This window comes from Psammomys obesus, unplaced genomic scaffold, assembly GCF_907164565.1.
Source record: "Psammomys obesus unplaced genomic scaffold, mPsaObe1.curated_primary_1811, whole genome shotgun sequence".
Classification (NCBI taxonomy): domain Eukaryota; kingdom Metazoa; phylum Chordata; class Mammalia; order Rodentia; family Muridae; genus Psammomys; species Psammomys obesus.
In genome coordinates this window covers 1-9,381 of record NW_026594132.1, presented here as the reverse complement: position 1 = coordinate 9,381, position 9,381 = coordinate 1, and the positions used below count along the sequence as shown (strand labels likewise).

The 9,381-nt window shown below is 43.1% G+C and overlaps 1 pseudogene; it reads left to right on the top strand.

The window, feature by feature from the left end:
* The first annotated feature begins 1,099 nt into the window (after positions 1-1,099).
* Positions 1,100-2,739, top strand: LOC129684683 (glutamine--fructose-6-phosphate aminotransferase [isomerizing] 2-like; annotated as a pseudogene).
* The last annotated feature ends 6,642 nt before the right edge of the window (positions 2,740-9,381 follow it).

Sequence of the window (9,381 nt, the reverse complement as noted above, 5' to 3'; positions counted from 1 at the left end):
TGTGTGCGCGCGCGCACGTGTGTGTGTGTGTGTGTGTGTGTGTGTGTGTTTTGTGTGCACATGGGGGTGGTGAGGGGAACAGGGTGTAAGAATTGTGGGTTATTGAAAGAGACAGGTGCTCTTTACTCAAGATGAGGACAGAACACTCAGATTACGGCGCTGATTAAAATATTGGCTGAATATGAGTCACTCATCTCTCTCCAAATCCTATTGAAATGACACAGATTTTTTTTTCAAATCCTTGCAGTTTGGAAAAAAACATAGGAGTGATTGTTACTTGATCCAAACATAAAGGGAATGCTGGATAACGCACAGCACATGGAAACTGATCAGTAGCAGATTCTAAGAAATACAGGCAATTTGAAGGAGGAGAAAGAAGAAGAGAAGGGGTGGGCCTTGACTCACAATAAGTCGTGATGTGAAGAAATACAGCCACCTTCCTGAACAGATAACCTGGAGGGACTTGGTGGAGCAGACACCTGGGGTAGGGATGCTGAGGCTGCATGGAAAAGGACAGTTTCATCCTCCTTGAGCTTTTGCCAAGGCCATGGTTGAGTCCATCCTTGACCTCTCAGCCTCCTGGACATCCCTGACCTCTGTGCATCCAGGCCACAACCTGGAATGAAGAGTTAGGAGAGTAGAGATGTAGTTCTCCTGAGTGGTGTATCTGATAAAGAGGCCCTCACAGAAGGTCCTCAGGCTAAAATCTCTGGGAGATGCCTCAGAGAACTAGTGCAGCCCCAAGAACAGTCCCTTAGGCACCAAGCTGCTCACACCCCTTAGAGACAAAGGCTCATGTGGCTGAATCCCTCATCCCACCTCCCAGCAGTGGGTCTCAATTCCGAAGCTCCATTCATCGCCAAGACAACACACAGCAAGCCGGCTCATTTGGCTTACATGTTCAGCTCCGAGATGAGTGACTGTGATTCTTCATGTATAGGAAGGAAACAGCATGAGAGAGGGATACAAATTCAAGAGCTGAGAGAAAAGTGTGGATGGGACAGAAGAAAATACTAGAAAAAGTAGAATTAGAGAACTCAGAAAATATGACAAAATACCTCTGAATCATTTTAAGTAGGCTCTAACTATTATATACAAGGTCCAGTATGGAAAAAGCAAACAAACAAAAACCCTCAGCAATAAAAATTCTAAGGTAATTCTGGAAAGCAAGGGCTATGAGTTTGAATCAGAAACAGAGATGGAGACCATCACCAAGCTGATTAAATATGTATTCAATAACAGGGAGACTGAGGACACCACATTTTCAACATTGGTTGAAAGTGCCTTTGCATTGGTTTTCAAGAGTATCCAATACCCGGGAGAAGCCATTGCCACAAGGAGAGGCAGCCCACTGCTCATGACCTACGAAGCAAATACAACTTGTCCACTCTGCAGGTCCCCATCTTAAGTCGAACGTACATAATGAGAATGTGAAGACTATCTGTAAGTCTATGATGAAAATACTGGTCAGCTCCACAGGCCTGCATGTTGTGGGAAATAAAGCTGTAAAATTCTTCTTTCTTCTGCTGCAAGTGCCATCATAGAGCACACCAACCAGCTCATCTTAGAAGATGATGGCATCACAACAGTGGCTGATGGGAAACTCCCCATTCACGGAGTCAAGTGCTCTGCTAGTGATGACCCCTCCAGAGCCATCTAGACCTTGCAAATAGAAGTGCAGCAAATAATGAAAGGTAACTTCAGCACACTTACGCAGAAAGAGATCTTTGAGCAGCCAGAATCAGTTTTTTAATATCATGAGAGGTCGGTTGAATTTTGAGAGCAACACAGTGCTCCTGGGTGGCTTTGAAGGATCGTTCGAAGGAGTTTCGACAATGCCGAAGGCTCATTGTGATTGGCTATGGAACCAGCTACCACCTAGCTGTGGCTATGTGGCAAGTTTTGAGGGAACTGACCAAGGTTCCCTGTGATGGTTGAACTTGCCAGTGGCTTTCTGGACAGGAACACACCTCTGTTCAGGGATGACATTTACTTTTTCATAAGCCAATCAGGTGAGACTGCAGACACACCCCTGGCACTACAATACTGTAATGACCGAGGGGCACTGACTGTGGGCATCGCCAACACTGTAGGCAGCTCTTTCTCCCGACACACAACTGTGGTGTCCACACATCAATGCAGGACCAAAGATTGGGGAGGTTAGCACCAAGGCTTACACCAGCCAGTTCATCTCTGTGGTGATGGACAGTTCGATGATGTCTGCGGATGGAATTTCTCTACAGAACAGGAAACAGGAGATCATCCAGGGCCTCAAATCTTTATCTGAGCTGATCAAAGAAGTACTGTCTCTGGACAAGAAGATCCAGGACCTGGCCCTGGAGCTCTACACACAAAGGTCACTCCTGATGATGGGATGGGTATATAACTATGCCACATGCCTGGAAGGAGTCTTGAAAAATTAGAGAGATAGCCTACATGTATTCAAAAGGGATCCTGGCTGGAGAGCTGAAGCATGGGCCCCAGGCACTAGTTGACAAACAGATGCCTGTGATCATGGTCAGTCATCATGAAGGATCCTTGCTTTGCCAAATGCCAGAATCCCCTGCAACAGGTCACTGGCCACCAGGGTCATCAATCATACTATGTTCCAAGGATGACATGGAGTGTTCCAAGTTCACATGTAAAACCATTGAACTGCCCCACACCATGGGCTGTCTCCAGGGCATCCTGAGCAGGACTCCACTCCAACTTCTGTCCTTTAACCAGGCTATCCTCTGAGGCTGACGTCCCCCAGAAACATAGCCAAGTCTTCACTGTGGGGTGAGAACAGGACTTCCATGACAAGACCATTATCACCTGCAGTCTGATTCAAGACCCGAACCAACTGCAAAACGCCACATGGGGAAAAGAAGTGGGCCTTTCCTGGGTTTCTCATGCTCTCAGTAGAACTCGACAGCTTTGATGTGCCTTGTACCCAAGCGCTTGCTGTTTCTCTGTGTCCTGAAGTCACACAGGAGAAGGAATTGTTTGTACCCACGGGGATCAGAGCAGAGACCTTCCACTACTGTGCAATAGAGACACCACTCTCTGCAGACCAACTGTGAACCTTTTTAAAGCAGCACTGGCTAGTTTTTAAAGACAAAATAGTAAAAATGGTGATTGTGTAGCTTTTAAGTTACTGTTCTGGTATGTCGAGTTCTGTAGCCATGGCAACGCCCAGACCACGAGTCTGGGCTACCCAGTGTGCTGTCTCTGGGCTCACTCCTGGCGTGTGACATTCATCTTAATTTTGGGCACAAGGCATGAGCCCTTTATATCCTTTCTTCTTCTCCTCCCTTCACAAGCTGCTCCTGATTCCTGCCCTCTGACATCACTGAGTTCCCTCTACCCTCTTCCGGCATCTCTTTTGAGCCCAGTTAAAGTCTCTGCTTCTTTCACTATTCTCAGATGGGCTCAAATCCCTCAGCTCTCTGCCTTCTGCTTAATCAGATTATGGTTTGTTTTTTTTTTTAAAAGTCCTAACAGCAGTTTGGCCCCTACTCATAGTAAACCAGCCTGCAATGTCCCATACAAGAGGGTGGTTTCTTGGGGCCTGCCCTGCTCTATTTAAAAGTGTGCACAATCAATGTACTATGCAGTTTTACGTCAAAAAAGACAGTGCAGCTTTAGAAAAAATACTAAACTAAATATCAAGTAAGAATAATGGAAAATAGAGTATCCCCAAACTCTGAAAGGACAACGGTGAAAAAAGATGAGAGAACTTTGAAATTACACAAGGCTCCATCACCTACGTAGTAAAGAGCATTTCAGGACATCTTGAGTTTTGCATTATTGAAAGCGTTTATCATGCGCTGTGCAAGAAAAGAATAGCCAGTGGCTTATAGAAAAAGGAAGAGGGGGAGGAAAAAGAGCAGGAGGAGGAGAAAGGGTACCATGAGGAAGGGAAGGAGGGAGAGGTGATGGGAGGATAGGAAGAAGGAACAGGGAAGGAGAGGGAGAAGAAGAAGGGAGGAGGGGGAAGGAAAAGAGAAGGAGAGGAAGGGGAGGGGGAGGACGTAGAGCTGAATAGAGTATGAGCACAGAAGGTCAAGTCTAGTAGGGATGTAGGTGAGACTGGATAGGATCTAAGTGCATCTCTGTCTGACCCTATCATGTAATACATTTTAAAGGTTTTAAAAATGGAACAAAAAGGAAAGCAGGAAATCGCTAGCTTCACACGGAAGTGCTTGAAGAGAAAGGACAGATTACTGAGTCAGGTGAGACTTAGCGTGGGAACGGGGCCTAGGGAGCCAAGCAAATGGAGGGACCAAGCAAAAAGTGTATCTTTCTTGGACTTTCACATCTCATTCAGTTGTAAAACACACAGGGAGCAAATGAGCATCCTTGCAGAGACACTAAAAGTTCACCAGCCTTTCAAAAAATTAGCTCTTGTGACTTTGAAAAATGAATCTGACAAAGAAAAAGATGTTAGGTGTAAGAAATAATATTGAGAAAAATACCCCCAAAATAAAAGACAGAAGCATTGTTATAACAGTTGTTGTGTTTTTTTCTAAAGATACAGACATGCAAATACTAATATGTAACTAAACAGAATATTATATTAACGTAATAAGAAAATTGGAAGAATAGGAATTAGGAATATTCACTATGTCCTTTTCAGGAAAGATGGAACTGAATCGAGAAAAAGGGACACCTAGGATGAGAAAGTATGTTTTATAAAAAGGACGTCCTTGACTAAAAATACAAGCCTTACGTACTGAGAAATATATTATAAGATGTTATATAATAATTTTACAACATAAAATATATAAAAAAGAAAAACACACAATAAAACATATTAAAATATGGAAATACAAAAAATGTATAAAACATGGTATGTTTTTAGAAAACAAGAAATTCAGGAGAAAGCTGTTTGCAGCCATGGGGTGACATCCAAGGGAGCTCTTGAAACTACAGCAAAAGTAACAAATAACAAGGCAGAAGATGAGGAGGCCAATTTGAGCCCAATGGGAAGGTATGGAGAGGTTTGTCTACACAAGGAGAGATGTTACGAATCCTTGAAACAATTGTGAAATATTTATTTCAAAGCATTCCCATGTCTCCATGCATAAAGAAAACTCGAGAGACCCTTCCCACAAGTATAGAAAGCACAGCACGTCTGAGCCCACACTAAAATACTAGTAACGAACAAGCAAAAGCTGGCCCCAAAATGTCAGCCTACTCAAAAAATGTGGGGCAGAACCTCTAAATAAGTTATGAATGCAAGAGAAAATAAGAACTGAAATTAAAAATGCTTAATAATGAAAGCATTGCATGTGAATACCCACAAGCACAGGGAACGCTGTCCTCAGAGGGACGGGGGGGCTTTGAATGCGTTTCAAGAACATAAGGAAGAGAGACACTGAACTAAGCATTAGACTCAAGAAGTTAGAAAAGATAACTAAAAAAAAATCAAGTAAACATGAAGAAGTAATGCTGTCAAAAACAGCGGCTAGCCTGTCTGAGATGCCATTCTTAGGTCCTCAGAGCAATTCATTCCCTGAAAACAACTCAAAGAAATGGATAACTTATATCGTTCAATGTAGGGAAAAGTTAGTCCTGTCGATGAGCACCAATCAGTGCAAAATCCAACAGAGAGACTCACGCAGGCAGGCCAAGCACTGATACACTAAAACTACCTAAACTCCAAGATGTCTGGCAGTTTGAGAATGTCTGAGGTGATGGGGAACAGAAAGGTGAGGCCAAGAGCCACCCATGTGGCCACCAACGTGGTGGTGTCACTGGAAGCTCACAGATCCATATGTTCAAATATGAGCAAAGCCCTGGGGCCCAGCCACTCTTAGGGGAACTTGCTCACTTCAACACCAGGAAAAGGAGCCGAAGTTTGGTTTTCAGTGCTGCAAAAGCAACATGGCCCAAGTACCCTCCAACAAAAAAAGAACTCAGACTGCTTGCAGCATCTTGTTCTCAGAAATTAATCAAGGACCACCACAGCCAACACATGACCATCTGTCAAGAAATTGAGGGCGAGAATGAAGCGTTACCATCTGACTCTAACACTAAAGCTAAAATGGTAAAATCGGGGGCGGGGGAGGGGAATGCAGAGTCTTGTTGGAGGACACAGATAGGGTGAGAGAATGATCAGCCCAGAAGTCAAAAGGAGATGCCGGTGGAGAAAGGAGCAGGAAATGCTGGCTGCTGAAAGCCTCTCATCGGTTGCTCATCACAGGCTAACTGCTATGCGTGCATTTTCTCCACTCCTCTGTGTGCAATGTTCACAGTACAAAAAAGGGGGGGAGTTAAGATATAATTGAGGAAATTTAAAGTATGTCAACACTCAAAGAGAATCTGAACAACAGAAACAAAAGCATTCATAGAAAAGACCAACAAAATAGCCAAACTGTTTTTAGTGTGTTCCAGTGAATAGGAAGGAGACAAAGAGCCATAGAAATGGCGGCTTCATGGTGCCAATTCTAGGAGACAACACAATGGGCAGTTTGGAACTGATGAATTCATATTTTAAACTTCTTTAAAGGGTTTGAACTTTTTGAAGTAAGTTGTTGGTGATTTTTCAAATGCCGGATGTTCCACAACAGACTGAGGGGGGGGAAAGAAAAGCAGACACCTGGCACACCAATATCTAAAAGAGAAATAGGAAAAGCCAAATTATATAGCACCTGTGCCAGTGTTTCCAGCAAATCCTCAATGGAGACATCTCCCTCCTAGATAACTGCTCCAATCAAGGCTGTGGGCATGCTCCTCCTCTCAAGAAAGGTTCCAGGAGTGCTCTTCCTCTCCACAGTAGCACACACTTTTAGGAACTTCTTGCCATTTCTCGTGTTCTTTTCTGTCTTGGGTTCCATATTTAATTTTTTTTTCATTTCTGTGTGTGATGATACAAGGACAGTAGTTTTTCTTCTGAGCTTTAGTTTAACAGAATCCCGTAGATTGTAACATACTAACTTTTATCTTAAATTTGTACACATGCTGCTATTTTTCTTTTGTGTGTGCTTATGTGTGGGTGTGTGTGTCCATGCGTGTATGAGGGAGAGAGAAATGAGAGAGGAAGAACACATAAGGAGATATACAATGTTTTCCTCAGTTGCTCTCCACCTCGCCACTGCGTTTTTCACCCAGAATCTCTCATAGGACCAAAGTTCACCCATTCATCTAGACTGGCTGGACAGGTGGCCCCAAGGATTCTTCCCTCTCTGCTTCCCCATCACAAGGATTTCAGGCACACAATGCCATGCCTGACTTTTTTTTTGTCCTCATGCTAGTGTGGCAAACAGCTACCTACTGAGACATTTCCCCAGTCTTGAACTCTTGCAATTTTGTGTCTCTCATGTTTGAGCTAGGGGGCGTTTAATGCTAGTTCTGTTGTTCCAGGCAGAAAAGGCTGTTTATTTTGTTCTTGTCAATCTCTAATTTTGTAGCTTTCCATCAACAATGGTGGCTTGTGCTATATTTTTTAATTTATTGAGGTTATCTTTTGGATTGATATGTGGACACTTTGGGAGAATGTGGGTAGATGGTATACTTTGCATCACAATTTGAAGTCCATCTAGAAAGCCAGTTCCCTTTGCTATGTTGTCAGTTATTCTGAGAGACGAGCAAGGGAGGGTAGCTCCAGTCGTTGATCACTTGCTTTTCACATTTTAGGACCAGGAGGGTAAAGAACTCCTTTCTCCATGCCTGGTCGTTTCTTCTACTTCAGCATGTCTGCCTAACTTCTGTTAATCCAGAGTGTGGATGCTTATAACCTTTATATCCTGACTATGAATTCCAGTCCGATAGTCTTCATTCAGTCTTCCCTGGCTTGAGTGCCGCTCCACCATTTCTATCTCTCCCCAGCCTCGTGCTGCCTCCCTCTCCTGCTCTTCACCAGACGTAACTCATAATCCTTGAGTTGGCTTATCCACACATCAGTCATCTTTCTCTAGGTCATTGAGTTAAGGTGTTTTCCATACTGCTATGATAGTGTGCCACTTCATTACTGCCTATGCATGTAATATGACAGACACATTCACTTACACGTATGGAGATGGCTGCACATCTTGTGCACATGGCTGCACATGCATGTTATGATAGTTTGTTGGAGGATTCTACTACTATTAAGGTTGCAGTCTACCACATCTGGAGTTTGGTCCAAAATGGAGGGCTTTCTTCCTCAGCAGGGCTTTCTATTCTCTGCCTGACCTTATTTAGAGAGCATCTCTAAGCACAGATGCCTGACCTTATTTGGAGAATGATCTTACACAGAACTTCCTTCAAGCACCTAAGTTCTGCTCTTTCGTTCCTGCTCATGTGATAATAAGGTACTGTGTTGTGACCAATCAGCCTTCCCTAGCTATAATAACCCTAACAACTCTCACATACTTCACCCTTGGATCAATAAAATGAGCTGTCTCTCTGAAGCTGACTCCTGGAAGTTCTCTCCATAGTACTCATGGCTTTCTAAACCCTATTAGCCATTTCCTGTTCCCTTTGTCCTCATGGGCCAGTGGCCAATGACATCCATTGGAAGAGAAAACCACAATACAGATATACGTATGCAAAATCACAGGATTCTATTGTCCTGGTTTTATTTTTAATATTCTGTTATTTTGGAAAACTTGGAGTTTTCTTCTAGTGTTTCTTTAATATTGTGATATAGCAGGTCTGGATTGGCTGGATTGTTCAGCAGTAGCAACCCAGATTTGCCTAGCGTGTCAAGATTTAAGACTCTATATGGAAAACAAAAATAACATCTCTTAGGCATCTGGCTGGCCCATCCTTGGGACAAAGAAAAAATTCAAGTTGTTTTCTGTGTGGCTAAATTTCTTTCAGAGTCAGGAAATATTTCTGTGTTACATACATGGACACTGAGCTACAAACTTACTCCTTTCCTGCCCCTCTTCCCCTTCCCCTCCATGGAATTCTCAGCTCCCCGTATTGCTCTTTGGTCTTGTGCTCCTAATTAGCTTACTTAATGGCACATAGCATTTTCTTACTCTTGAGGGACACCTAGTTCCTCCTCACTCTTCTCTTTCTCCTGGCGTTTTTGTTCAATGGCTTCTCCAACACCTTGTGTTGTTGCTTTCCTAACCATTTTGTGATTTAAGGTCAACCTCCCATCAGTTTCCCAGAAGAAGTGTTTCTCAGGAGCCCTTGCCTTGGAGTTCTGGCATGTTACCACAATTTATACATGATTTACACAGGGCCTTTATATTGGAAGGAAAGTTGGGCTACCCAGGCAGCCCTTCAGCTAGGTTTTCTTTTCTTGAGAATCTTTAAAATAGTGCTTTTTTTTTTTTTTTTTTTCTTGCCTATAATACTTTCCCAGAAGATGGGTGTCAGCTTCATTTTCTTTCCTTTATAAGTTACTGGGACGTCTTTTTTTTTTTTTTTTTTTTTTTTTTTTTTTTTTTTTTTTTTTTT